The following is a 15,114-nucleotide window of genomic DNA, read 5'->3' as shown; positions in this document are numbered from 1 at the left end:
CTATGGGTGGAGCACATCAGCCTCCTTTGGCTTGGTGCTTCCCAATTCAAATCCATGTTTGCTCAGAGAAACTCTTGAAAATGCGACTGTACCTCTCAGTTTATCTTTTAACAGACAGAAGCCTGATTTGAATTAGAAATTAGAAAGACATCTTTTTAATAGTAAATTGTCTTCTTGGTTTAATTCATGCCAGGGACTACGTTCTTGATTGCTAGGAAGGTAAACTGATTCAACTGGCATATTTGGAATTAGAAAATTTAGGATGGAGTTGAGAATTAGTGTGTAGAGATTCAGATATTGGGCACCAGATTCCTTTAAGATGTATTAAATGGGGTTGTTTGTCTGAAGCTCTCAGAATGGATATTTGGCTTTCAAGAGCTTGATGATAAATATTTTGAAGAGAAACCTAACTAAAGGTAAAGAAATGAACTACCTGATCCCTTGAGCCTCCACCATACCCTCTGGTTCTATGAGAAAATGTCACTGCTCTATTTGAAGATGCCCCAGGATTGAGATTATGACCAAATGAACTGAGGAAAATGTCTGTACCTCTTGTGGGCGCCTGCAGACTCAGGTAAGTAGGAGGCCCATTTGCACGTAGCTGCTCTGAGGCAGTGAGAGGGAGAAGAGCACGATATTGGCCCTTAGAAAGGAGAAATGACATGGGGACAGCTAGAGAAACAAAGGAGATCCTTTCTGTTTACTTTTATTACCAGCGGGCTACCAAGCAGAGATGTTAAATCATGGTGGATGGGACTCAGAGGGATCCAAGGAGAGCATCCGCTTCCCCGCCTGTGATAGGATGAGTGAGTAATGGCGCTCAAAGCTATCCAAGCCCTAGCCCCGGGGATCTGTAAATGTCACCTGATATGGCGAAAGCGATTCTGCAGATATGAGCTTGAGATGCGGAGATGATATTGCAGGAGAGAAGGCCATGTGATGGACGCAGAAGGAAGTAGGATCAGAGAGAAAAGATGCTACACTGTGGGCTGTGAAGATGGAGGAAGGAGCTGTGAGCCAAGGGGTCTTAGGAATGCGGCTCTAGAAGCTGGAAAAAGCAAGGAAATGAATTCCTCCCTAGAACATTCCATGGGGGCATGCCTGCTGACACTTTGACTTTAGTTCAGTGAAACTGATTTCAGACTTCAGATGCTCAGAAGTTCAAGTCAATAAGTTTGTGTTGTGTTAAGTTACTAAGAACTTGTTACAGCAGCAGCAGAAAATTGATACATCACCTGTAAAGACGATTAAATAGGAAGCAGCCCCCTTAGTGATTCTGAGTGATTCTGCAGTACTGACTAGCCTGACCATAGGTAGGCAGAGACTTTTTAAGTACCTTCCGAGAGAGAGAAGAGAGATTTTCAGTGACCTTTAGAATTCCCCACCCAAATAAACTTGTGCTGAAGCTGTTTATATGCTCGACCCTTAGTCTATTGCCTTTCTTTCTTTTCTTTTGCTAAAAAAACAAACCTTTTTTTTTAACATTTATAAGTCAAGAAAGTGTTTCTTTAGCTATATATGAAGCACAAAACTTGAGAAAATGCTGCTGTTGATTCGAAAAGAGATGTGATTTGTGAGCAAGCAAACTTAAAATGTGTGAGAGACCAGTAAAGAAAAAGTTGTGAGGTCTTGAGCTCACAAGGAGTGGACTGCCTCCTGGACCTTCCCCAGGGATATTGGCATTTTGATATGAATGAAGGATCTTTTTGTCCATTTATTAAACATTTTAAGTGAAAGTTAAGCTTTGTTTTAGATTCACCTTCATTTCCTTACTTTTTATAAAAACTGATAATGTGAGAAGTATAAAGTTTATATTTGTATATGTATGGATGGATCTTAATATACCATGAATACTATTAATTATTAATTTATTTGTCTGAGTGAGTTTTCAATGAAATATATTTTCCCTAGATTTGTTTTCTGATTATAATTATAGCATCTTCTCTCTAGGAACTCATATTGGATATGGACCAGAACACAGGAATTATATTATAATCAGTTGGCATTAAAATAAAATTATGCTCATAGAACTGTATTCAAGAATCACTACGGCTATACCATTTTTCCTAATGACACTAAAAATATGTTTAGCAGTAACTTTAGTTATAGACTTAACAATTCAAAGCAGAATTCAGAGGTAGGATTTGAATGGTATTAATCATATAATGTAATTATACATTGTAATTCATGTACAGTGTTTACCTATGCAATCACCAGGAGAACTTGAAATCAGTCTATTTTAATAGTCCACATATAAACATAATTTGGATCATTGCTAACTTAGCTTTTTGCTGTTAACAAAGAATTAGAGTGACTGGAATTATCTGGTAGTGTATTTAGAAGAAAATTTTATGCAAGATGCTCAAACTTAAGACAGTGTGCATGGGAAAATTATGTGAAGATCTATGCTTTGTACTAGTTGTGGTAATGTACCTAGAGTCAAGGCCGACTATAGAAGCTTATATATTTGCAAAAAAAGAGGGTGCAGAAAGTTGGTATGTATTTTCTCTAGCTTCTATCGAAAGATGAAGTTGATGGCATGGGTTATCGTCTGGATTTGACATATTTTTCTCTTGTAACGTTAATGAAAATGTGAACAGTGTACAAAGTGAAGCCAAGATGCCTTTTTCCAAACATGATCCAGTGACCTGGAGAAACACTCTGCTATGGTGACATCACTATATTCATGAAACAAATATCCATTCATGCCTGGTGGATGTGATAACTGTCAAGCCATCTTCCCGTTTTAAAGCCCCCAGGGCTGTGTTTCCTGGAAAACTGCCTGGTAATTACAGCATCCAAAATTTTAACACAGACTCTTTTGATTTAGACTCAAACCAAAACCATTTATATCATGTAGTAGTGTCATAATTTATTTTTTAGAAATTTATTTATTTATTTTTGGCTGCATTGGGTCTTCGTTGCTGCGCGTGGGCTTTCTCTAGTTGCAGTGAGTGGGGGCTACTCTTCGTTGCGGTGCTTGGGCTTCTTATTGCGGTGGCTTCTCTTGCGGAGCACGGGCTCTAGGCGTGCAGTCTTCAGTAGTTGTGTTGCGTGGGCTCTAGAGCGCAGGCTCAGTAGTTGTGGCGCACAGGCCTAGTTTCTGTGCGGCATGTGGGATCTTCCTGGACCAGGGCTCGAACCCTGGTGTTCGAGTGTCCCCCGCATTGGCAGACAGATTCTTAAGCACTGCGCCACCAGGGAAGCCCCATAATTTACTTTTAATACCAACTCATTTAATACTGCTGGTGCTTAATATTGGGGTAGTTTCCATGGAAGAGATGAATAAATATTTACATTTATCTAGTTAAGATGTTTATCATTAGGAATAAATAAGATTTATGCATGCAGAATAGAAAATAATGATGCAAAACAGAGAAGCCTCCACAAAAGTTCCCCTTACTTCCTCCTAGTTTTCTCCCAAACCACCCTCTAACTCCCTCTCTGCACTTCAGCAATATGCGCTTTATTTCTTCTGCTCAAATTCTCTTTGCTTGTTCCACTTATAGGTTCTTTGTATAAGCTTTTCCTCTTGGTGGATACTCTTCTCTACCTCTTGCCAATTCATTTAATTAACTCTTTTTCTTTGTTTGCTTCTTTAGTGAATTTTTTCATGATCTCCCTTCCTCCTCATCTCTTCTCTCTTAAAAGCATGTAACTATATTGTAACTCATATTTCAGTTTTCCATTAGGTGTTTGTGGGATTGAAAAAAAAAAAAAAACCACTTACGTCTGTTTTCTTCAAAAGGTTTTAAAATCCATGAAAGTAGAGGCTGAGAGTATGTATTTCATCCCCATTTGATTCCAAGCCCCTTGCAAATTCCTTAGCTAACAGTAGGTAAATCATAGATATGGGTGGAATGATTGAAGCCCAGTAGTGTTTTGGGGAATCTGAAAGTGGAAGCTTAGTGCTAGTAAGCTTTGAGATGGCCCAGGAGGATGAAGAGGAGATACTTAGATAAAGCATGATTTTGTTTTTTTAAGGCGTTAGAAGAGGCATAGGTGAGAAGATTCTCAAAGTGGCGAAGTCTTTAAATACACTTTTGGAGCCAGAAAGCCTCGGTTTGAATTTCATCTGAGCCAATTACTGGTAAGCTTTGGGCATTTTATTTTCTTTCCCTAAGATCTGTCTTCTTTTTAATCTCTGAAATCGACATAATAATGACTTGCTTCATGGGTTGTTACAAAGCAGTATTTTCCAAGTTTCAATCATGTGCATTCTATCCTTATGATTTTTGAATATCTGTGATTTTTTCTTTAATTTTGCTTTCGTTCCCCACTTTTTTAAAAAGTTAATCTCCTTTAGAACTAGAATATCTGTAAAATCATGATTTTGTTCTGCTAGCTATAGTTTTTCTTTTATATATTAAATATAGACTTAGCTATTTGAAATATTCATAATATATCTGCAAATCATCCATAATTATCCTGTATGCTAACATCGGAATATAAAAGAAATACCAAAACAAGGATGTTAGCAAAGTAGGGAATACACAGAAGATACCCAAATCCAATCACTCTACCCTCCCAGAATCAAGTCTTTTATGAGACTTTGCCCTTCTCTGAGCATAGGTCAAAGGTGAAACACTGAGACAAGAAAACATAAATGTTAGTTGCTTTACTTAAATAGAATTTTCAAAGAAAATATCATGTATTATTTATAATTCTTAAAAAGCCTGTTTATTATGTTCCAGTTCACATTTAGTCATAATCTTATATTTCCACTTGGTCATTAACTATACTACACTATCACCACTACTAGCGAACCTGTACCCAAGAATTAATAATTTCATCTGTATCATAAACATTAGATAGGTATTAGTTTTGCCACTAATCTAAATGGAGAAAGTTAAGTTCAGAGAGGTTTATGTCACTTGCATTGATTTATTACTCTTGGAGTGGCTGACAACTACCTAATGCTATCTTATGCTTCCCTTCTTTGATTAACCTAAAATTACAATTCTTAAGGTATGGGGGAGAAATGAGTGCTGTTAGCAAATGCTTTTTGGAGAGTCCAGGTTAAACACAGTAAACACATCACTTTACTTCAGGACCTCTCCGAGGCATTAACATGCTAGCTTGCATTCACCTATCTATGGAATCACTCTGGCCGAACTGCTTTTCAGTGTAGTGATTTGCAAAACGTATTTGGAGAAAATGCTGACCTGATGGCTTCTGTTTTGCGTTATCTAATCATCAAGTATATTATTATAATAACATAAATCTTCCAAAAGAATATATGGAAAATTGGCATGGTCTGGGTTCGCTTGGCTAAATTGTTGAAAACTCAACAGCAGTGGATTGGCTATTGTGAATGCAGTATTTAGATAAGACCAGGATAGTTTTCAACAATTATATCACATCACATAATTCAGAAATGTGAACTGTCCTAATTCAAGATGTCCAATACCTCCCTTCCCGATCCCATCTCTAGGGCATCAAGGTTGGAGGATGGAGGATTAACATCATGCCAGAAACAATACTCAAAGTCCATGTTCTAAAATGTGGAAGATTTTATATAAGCCTGAGATTTAAAAGCAGCTAGTTAGAACCACCTAACAGTGCAACCGTTGTGCATCTTGGACACTTTTTAAAATGATAAATTGGGCCCCCAAACCAAGGGTCCTAGCCCTAGACTACAGTCTGTCTGGACTCTGGAGGAAGGCATATGCCTTTCTGTAATTCACCTGCCCCCAAAGGGACTCCTCTTTATAATTTTCACAAAGTATGAGCTGCTAGGATATATGAAATCAATAGTTTGGAACAAAGAGGGTAAACAGTTTGATATCACACATGGGGGCTAGAACATCATTCATAAGTGTTCAACATGCTTTTATGTGCTTTTTGATACGTATTATAGGAATGGGTGAGCTCAGCTTAAATTGCCAGAAGAGGAATGGTGTGCAATAGCATTTAGCATCAATTGAATATACCACCCAGTGTTGGGAGCTATTAATTTTCCAGATACGCTTTCAGAAACAAAGCTCTATTTTGCAAAGTCATAGGGTGAATAGTACGAAAGTCTATTTGTATCATTTTGTTATATGAGAGCCAGCTTGGTTTTGATATAATTTCTAGCTATTTAAATACTTGAACGTAGATAGTATAGGTCTTCCAATTTGATTTATATTAATTAGGATACATGTTCAAGTCCTGTATTACAATAGTGCTTTTGTAAAAGTTTGTTAGTTTAAGAGGTTTGGAATGCATTCTGGAATCTTTTTTTTTTTTTTTAAGCATGTCTCCCTTCTTTCATAGGTTGAACCATATGAAATTGACAATATTTAGCCATATTTAACCTAAAAAAAGACTATTTCACATGGTTCAATCTAATGGAAAGCATTTGAAAGGACCGTGTGTGACATTTCTGTCTTTAAGTACCACTAGTCACTGGAAAAAAAGCCAACAACCACATTACTTTGGAAGGACAAAAATACATCACTAATGTCACTGAATCTTGCAGTGTCTATGCCTGAGAATGCCTTCTTGATATATATAAAACTTAGGAAGAATTAACAATATGAATGGTGTCTTTGATTCACTATTTACATAGATTATGATCACTTTTAGAATAATATATAAATTGTACAGATGGGAAATTCTGAAGTTTGTATCTTATAAAGCAAATGACACAACTATCTATATATTCACAATTTTCAGCTTTGTTTCACAGAGTACATTTTCGGAGATATAATTTAGACCCACATTTTTGCTTATAATGGCTCTGTGAAGGATAAGGTACAACTTATTTTCTGCCTCTTTCTTCTTATTCCCAAATTATTAGTCAGAAACACAGATAATTACAAGGTGAAGATGAACAACCTAATTCTTATCCCTGAATCCCAGCCCCCAACTTCTCTTTCTCTCTCTCTTCTCCTCTTGATATGTCTCTCTCATTGTATTATTCATGTTTCTTGGGTGAATTCAGTCATCACAGAACAAATACTAATTCTATGTTGCTTGCTGCCTTCACCGCCATATTTTGCACAGAAGTTTCTCTTAAGTGGGCACCTTTTCCCTGCCCCATAATGAGGGAATATTGGAACCTCTAAAGGTAACAGCCTTTAAATTTTGTATGCCCTCTCTGCATTCATGTCTAACCTGAGAAGAGTGAAATAAATGGGTGTCAACAGGGAAAAGAAGGTCAAGCTTGCAAAACTCTAAGGACTCAGAAGAGAGAAATTTACTATTGGTCTTTTGAAAGTAACACTCTATCTTCTCCTTTCCTACTCAGTTCATGTCATCTTACTCTTCAAAGTTCTATGCTTTTCTGAGATGCAGTTAGTTGGAAGAGCAGGAGCATATTAAATCTCTTGTAGACAGTAGTTCTGATTTTTTAAAAATACAGAACACCTCACCTGGTCTCTTCATTCCAGAAAGAGGGAACCACTTTCTATTTCAGGGTCTGAGATCATTGATTACATTGAATTTTGGCTATCTTTCACGGAATTGGGATATTTTAAGAGTGTGTTATGATGGGAAAATAAAGGATTCACCCACAAGCAGAAACAGCTAATGGTGCAACCTCTCCAAACCCTGATGGAATTTCTATGTCACTTCTGAAAAATCTCTCAAAACCTTAGTTAAGAAGTAGTAGGAAACAACTTACAAGCTTGGAGTTCAGGAGAGATGTCAGTTACAGCCTTGGTTCTGCCATAGGGAAAGATTCTCTAGAGATCTATATGGAACAATGAAGATATGATACTGACATACAATGATCAACTGGGTGGCAGATGCCATGGCCATGTCACCCGACAATTCAGTGGGCTATTCTTATCTCCTTGCAAAAATCTTCGTTTCACTTGAATTTATTTTCCTCATCGGTTAAACAGTTGGAACCACTGGTTGGAAGATATATCAGTACTATAGAAACTTTCTCTTTTATTTATTTATTTATTTTTAAAGTTTTTATTGGAGTATAGTTGATTTACAATGTGAAACTTTCTTTTAATTGTTTTAATTGCACATAAAATCTCCTTATGTGAAAAAGATTAAAAAGCTGGGGGGCCCTCTCTGAAATGAGGGTAAGAGACTTGAACTCTCACTGCTCACCACCCCTACTCCCTGTTCTAGGACACTAGCTACCTGAGGCTACTCCATGCAGCACAATTTAAAGGCCACTCTTGTCAAAATATTTATGCGGCCCCCCGCATTTTCACAATCCTGTGAGCTCATTTGCGAAATCAGAGAATCTAATGCTTCCTGTGCTTGGTATTTTTGCAATAATCTATTGGAATGGATTAATTTCACCCGTGAAGAAATATCTTTGAAATAGTCTGAGTACTTGGAAAGTTTGTATTTTACAAAAAGCATTAGACCCTTAAAATTTGAAAATTTAACATTTGTTGGCTTCCCTACTTTTGAGGCACATGCTTGAGTGGTATTTGTACTATAGAGACTTGGGAGGGCCATAGATGTACTGTGTGTACACAGAGCATAGCATCCAGTCACTCTTCTACTATAGCTCTTTAAAGGTCATCTTAAATGCCCAAATATATTAAGCAAGTCAGCATTGCTCAGTAAGTAAATTTGAAGTAGGGTATTAAGGTAGGGAGAATGGAATTTGCGTGATCTATTAATTAGAACAACTGAGTATCAATGTTCCTCTGCTGTAACTCAAGTCTTTCAGTCCGAGTTTCCTCAGATGGGCCCTGCGATGTCTTATGTATGACCATGCTATGTAGCGGGTAGGACGTCAGTGATCCTTCCCTGTGGATACAGATGGCATTCTTTCCATTAATTGTGGACATGTGTACTTTTCAAAATAATTAATATCAAACTTTTTTTGGTCCTCCTTTGGTGTGACAACTTTATAATCCTGAAGGTGAGGACAGAATTTTGGGTAGTTACACACACGATGATGTTAGTGTCTGGCATTAGTTATAAACTCAGTATTTTAAATTTGAGAGTACATGATGAAGAATTTAGCATGAACTTTTTTGACTATTATTCCATATTTCCCCTTCTCAAATTTTTCAGTCAGGTTGCCAGTCTGTACTTCAACTGTCAATCAATATGATATGAAAAATAGTCTAAATGTATTCAGCAAGTTTAGAATGCTATGTTAGGTAAAGTTAAATAAGATTCTTTATAGTAAAACTTTGAAGAGACTTTCTTAAAGCTAAGGTATGCTGTCAAATTCTAAGAGGGAAGTGTGTTTGTAGCATTTTGCAAACTTCTTTGACTATAGAGTACTGCTTTTCTTCTAGGATATCTTACAACATATTAGTATTCTGAATACTTGTAATATATTGGCCTAATTATTTTTGAGGAAGATGCATTTTAGGACATCACCATTTCTTAATTTATCCCATTCTAATTTCACTGAAGTAGAAACAGAAAATGGAATCAGGGAGAGGTCTGTGTTATTATCTTTTTTTTACTGGAGGAGTGAAAGGCAGAAGGAGTCATCCTAGCAGGAATTCACAGTGAGAAAATTCTTTCCATGTTTGTTTAATCATTGTGTCTTTAGGGGAAACGTCTCTGTGCAGAGCTTCTGATTGCAAGTGCAGAATGACTAGAATAGATTTAATTTTTCATTGGAAGGGTGAGCAGTCTGTTTTAAGGAAGACTGATATTCTACATCACATCAAATATTAACGACCAGTTGCAATTCCTCTCTTTAATGTGCTTTGTTTTGGTGCTTGGCCAAGCCAGGAAGATGAAAACTCACTTGGAGCCTAATACAGAACATAATTAGCTCTGCAGTTTGGGTGGTAAACATGGTAATAAATTAGAGTGTATAATGAATATGCATGGAAGTACCAGAATCCTCAGAACACTTTGTCACCCCTCTGCATTCTCTAAGAAAATGTGTATGGACTATGGCCATCAGAGTGACTTTAAGTTCTTTCACATTTTTTCATTAAATGTGTTCATTTAAATGTTTATTTTAAGTAGTCCATTTTACAAATGCCTTTTGGAAATACCTGGCTATTCCAGAGTCCGTCAGGCAGCTCTTTTTATTTTTTAATCTGGAGTACAAATTCCTCTGTGACTCTCCTTCTGTAGTTTCTGGTGCAGAGACTCTGAATGAGGTCAGCAAAATCTGCAGGGGTCAGATTATTTAGGAATTTGTAAGCCGTGATAAAGACTTTGGAATTTAAAAAAATTGCAATGGCAAGGCCATTGGTTGGTTGAAGAAGGGAAGTGGTTCTGTTGGGTTTGATTCTTATAGTATCATTCTATTTTCTGTATGGAAAATGCGGTGTGGGGAAATAAAAGATGAAACCAGGAAACCAAGTTAAGAGGCAATTGCAGTAACTGTCAATTACTAGGCATTACTAATTGTTTATTTCCCCACCTAACTTGATCACCATAATGCCATAATAGCAAGGTTTCTATTTGACTAATTTCTGTATATCTAGCAACTAGTATATCATAAAGACTAGAACAGAATAAATTAATTTGAAATTTCTTTTAAAAAATACAATAAAAGATGCACATAGACAAAGATAATTATTACCCACACCTCCTACCTATTTTCCTCCATTTTCTTTCACCTTCCTGAGTCAGAGATTAGTTTGTGCTATGCACTGTTTTAAATCTAAGGGTAGAGTAATTAATAAAACAACCAACTTCCTTCTTGGATTCCCAAGATTTAGTGATAAAAAAGAAGAGCTAGAACCTAGTACAACTCTCAGTTCAGCCCTGTTTCCACAAAAACTGAGCTCCTTTCTTTAGAATCTTCACCATAATTTTTGCCCAATAGTTTGTTTTGTTGGAAAAATTCTATTTCTGGGGCAAGAGGAAGACCCAAACCATCTGAGGTTCACAGTCAGTAATGATTCTTCATTTAAGTTTCTGCAGAGCTTTCAGTGCAACAGTTATCAGAAGCAGCAGTTAATTCTATTTAAATTACCCTCCCTCCCCGACTTCACTTGTTCTTGATTTTTCAAATACCTATTTTAATTTGCAATTGAACATGTTCAAGCAACCACCTATTTATTTTGGATTAAATAGCCAATATTTATTGGGCAATTTTTATTCAATGTTGTTTAATGTGGAAACGTGGAAATTTAAGATATGCTGCAGGCCTTTCACTGAGGAGATAAAACTAAAATTGTGTTCATGTTTATAGTACAGACTTCTCTGAGTACAGCCAATAGTCAATAAATGTGTTTGTTTTCTTTGTTTTGGTTAAAAAATATCAATGGAAGTTGCTGGAAGTTGAGAAGAAAGGAAACTCATTGGTGAGAGGAGGGGTCAAAACAGAAGAGCTTCACAGAAAGGCTTCCAAGGTGAATTGGTTCTGGAAGAATCATTGGGGTCCAGAAAGGTTAGAAGTATGTGGACATATTCTCTAGACAGAAGAGAACTTTGTGAGCTAAGGATTGGTGGGAGAATGAATAATAATTTTATTAAAGCTGGAACCAAAGGCATTTGTTGCCCATTAGATGAACATGTTTTTTTTCCTCATTTAATGAAAAGCTCTGGAAATGGTAATATCAATTAAACGTACTAAAAATTGAGAAGTCACCTGTGTGCTCTGACTAGTGGAAATGGACATATTTTATTTTACTACAGAGTGAACTACAGGCCCCTAAAATTTTATTTTCCAATTGGTTTTGATAATAGTTGACTCTTATTTCCCCTAGGTACAATATTATAACCTGGAACTTCTTTCCTGGGACATCTGTTCATGCCATAAAAACACCGTAATCCATCACAATACATGAAAAATAATATGCAGTTTTATTAACATTTATTATGTAAGTAAGCATAAGACAGTATTCAGACTTCATTGTAAATATTCCCTTTGGAAGGGTTTGTTTCTTTACTGGGCCAGACCAGCAAAGTTTTTTGCAACATAAGACGCAGAATGTTTGTTGAAGACTCTTCACTTCCTGATTAACCGATCTATAGGAAGAAAAGGTGTTGTTCATTGCTCTAAGTATATTTGAATTATATTTAAAATTCATCTAATTTTCCTTGAAAGTTTTATTATTTCTGCATGTATGTAGGGCCAAAAAATATTGAAACAGTGATTTTGCTGACGGAGGAAATTTTTCAAGTGCTACTTTTTATTTTCTCTTAAATCACCCCACGTTCTTCCATTTCAGTAAGAATCAGTTGAATTACAGCTCACGCCTCAGTTATCAGGTGTCTTGATGCAGAGATGTTGGTAGTCGTTAGGCACAAGCACACATACATTTGGTTCATCAATGGTATCATGGGTTGAACTTGGATCCCCAAACGATATGTCCGAATTCCAACCTCTGGTATCTGTCAGTGTGACCTTATCAAGAAAAATGGTCTTTAGAGATATAATTAAGTGAAGGATCTTGTGATGAGATCATCTTGGATTAACTGAGTGGGCCCTAAAGCCAATGACAAGTGTCATAAGAAGAAGAGACATACATAGAGGGCAAAGGCCACATGAAGACACACACAGAGATGAGAGTTATGCTGCCACAGGTCAAGGAATGCCTGGAGACACCGGAAGCTGGAAGAGGCAAGGAAGTGTCCTCTCCTAATGCTTTCAGAGGAAATTCAGCCTTGCTGACCCTTTGATTTGGACTTCTCGTCTCCAGAACTATGAGGGAATAAATTTCTGTTATTTTAAGGCACAAAATCTGTGGTAATTTGTTATGGCGGCCTAGGAAACGAATACAATGGGGAGAGACTACTTATTTCTAATACAATAAACTGTAAAAAAGTTTTTGAGCCAAGCTTTTAATTAGTCCCAGGGAGAGGTTAGAAAGACTGTGTAGGGAGCAGAGGACTGAATGATTGCTGGGGAGAACACCTTTGAGTATCGAAATTTGGTATATTTAGTGCCTCCGCATGGCTAATGACCTAATAGCGGAATAGACCTCATCTGAAGTAAAATATTCTATGAAAGTAATAACAGAGTGTGCAGATGTGTAAGAAAAACTATTAATTTAAAGTAGTGTTGTCATTAATAGAGCCTGGGGTCAGTAATAATGGAGTTAGCCATGCTAGTATTAATACTATCATCGTAATGGGGATGGTTATGCTAAGTAGTTATACAGACAGTAATAATGGATATCATTCATTGAGATTCAAGAGTGGTCATTTAACCTTACTAGTCTCAGTTTCTCCTCTGAAAAATAAGAAGAGGATACAAAGCTTCAACGCTTCTTCTATTTAAAAATTCTTTGGGGGTGTACCTCTCTCAGGAAAACCAAGCGTTGGTGTGCATGAAAAAGTTAGGTCAGGATGATTGTCCAAGTCCAAGATAATAAAAATGTAACAGCATATCAATTCTGAACTCTCAACAACCAGATTATCAACATGTCTTTTATTGCGGGAAGTTTTCAATCAAAACTCGAATTACCCGGTCAGAGCAAAAGACAATGGGGCTATATTTCTCTGCAAAATGTCTATGCTAAGAAGATATAGATTATGGCCTAAATCTTCATCTGAGGTAGGTTGTATCTGGAAACTATGCAACAGGCTTTCTATAAAGTGAATTTTATTTTTCCACTGGAACAATATTATAATTGGGACTTATATTCTAAAAGGCATTGTTCTTGCTACTGTTCTTTTAAACACAGCATGATAAATCTCTTTATTTTTATCTTTAACCTCTGCATTCCTTTTATCTAAATGGCTTGCCACTGTTGTCTGTAGTAAAGATGGTGGTGATAGTGATGGTGGTAATAATAGTTATTGCAGTCATAATAACAATGAGGTTAATATTTTCCAGTTCCTGGGTTAAGCAGTTGACAAGAACAAAGTTACTAAATATTCACCACTATTCTGTGAAGTAGATGTGCTACTATTATTTCTATTTTATAGATGAGGGCACTCATTCAAGTTCATACAACTAACCAATGTTGGATCAAAGGACTGAAATTTTATTTTGTTACTTAAAAGTTCATATTCTCAAGTGTTCAGAGATATACTCATACAGTAAAATACTTTGATTTTCAAGAAAGGCAACGAATTAATGCAATGAGTAAAGAAAATTTTTTTCCAGCAAATTGTGCTAGACCACCTGAACATTTAAAAGGGGGAAAAATAATCAACCCCTACCTCACTTCATATACAGACAGTAATTTTAAATGAATCATAGCGCTAACATGAAAGTTAAAACTGTAAAGATTCTAGAAGACAACACAGAAGATAATCTTTATAACCTTCAGAAAGGCAAAGCATTTATAATCAGGATGTGAAAAGTACAAGCATAAGAGGAAAAAATAATAAATTTTACTTTATCAAAATTAAAATGTTCTGCTTACCAAAAGGCAGTATTAAGAAAATGAACAACCAAATCAGACTGGAAGAAAATATTTTCAATACATATTTTTATAAAAAGATTATATCCAGGGAGTTCCCTGGTGGTCTAGCAGTAAGGATTTAATGCTTTCCTGCCATGACCCAGGTTCAATTCCTGGTCGGGGGATTGAGGCCCTGCAAGCTGTGCAGAGTGGCAAAAAAAAAAAAAAAAAAAAAAAAATTATATTGAGAATATATTTTTAAAACCTTATGCGAGTCAATAACAAAAAAAATACAACCCAACTTTAAAAATAAACATGCAAAAACGTGAATAAACATTTTATGAAAAAGGAAATACAGCCATTAAACTCATGAAAATGTGCTCTGCATCGTTAGTCATTAGAGCAATACTAATTAAAAACACAAAGAAATGCCATCCACACTCACTAGAAGAAGTAAAATAAAAAACACTGGCAACATCCAATTCTGGCAAGAATGTGGAAAATTGTAACACTTAAAAATTGCAAATGGAAATGAAAAATGTACACCAACTTTGTTAGCCCTTTGGGGAAGTCTTATAAAGATATTCATACATCTACCCCAGTAGTTCTCGAAGTGTGATCTGAGGACCCTGAGTGCGGATTGTGTGATTTTATTATGTGAAATTCAATGGTAGGCGGAACGAATCTATAATGCTAGAAATCAGAGAGTGGTTGCCTCTGCATTTTGAGAGATTTGATTTCAAAGAGGCAAGAGGGGATTTTCTGGCATTTATCTAAGGTAAGATGAAAAGGAATATATTTATATGTATATACTGTGGGCTTTTGTCAATTCCGTATGTGGTGCCTCTTCTTAAGTTAGATAACCGAGAATTGATGACACGGGATACTTTTAAGAAAAGTGCTTAATAAATGAAAATGCCAATTCAGG

The 15,114-nt window shown here is 36.2% G+C and overlaps 1 protein-coding gene across 22 annotated transcripts in view; it reads left to right on the top strand.

Moving 5' to 3' along the window:
• Positions 1-15,114, top strand: part of LRRC4C (leucine rich repeat containing 4C) — a 1,217,033-nt gene that overhangs the window by 106,564 nt on the left and 1,095,355 nt on the right. For 17 of the 22 annotated variants that reach the window (XR_010841223.1, XM_067037013.1, XM_067037011.1 and 14 more), the window contains exon 2: positions 3,985-4,090. The exons of the other annotated variants lie outside the window; for them this stretch is intronic. The gene's annotated coding sequence lies outside the window, so the exon portion shown is untranslated. The remainder of the gene's footprint in view (positions 1-3,984; positions 4,091-15,114) is intronic. 22 annotated transcript variants of the gene reach the window in all.

This window comes from Kogia breviceps, chromosome 7 (assembly GCF_026419965.1).
Source record: "Kogia breviceps isolate mKogBre1 chromosome 7, mKogBre1 haplotype 1, whole genome shotgun sequence".
In the NCBI taxonomy this organism is placed as follows: domain Eukaryota; kingdom Metazoa; phylum Chordata; class Mammalia; order Artiodactyla; family Physeteridae; genus Kogia; species Kogia breviceps.
The sequence above is the reverse complement of the archived record's forward strand: the minus strand, read 5'-3'. Positions and strand labels throughout refer to the sequence as shown.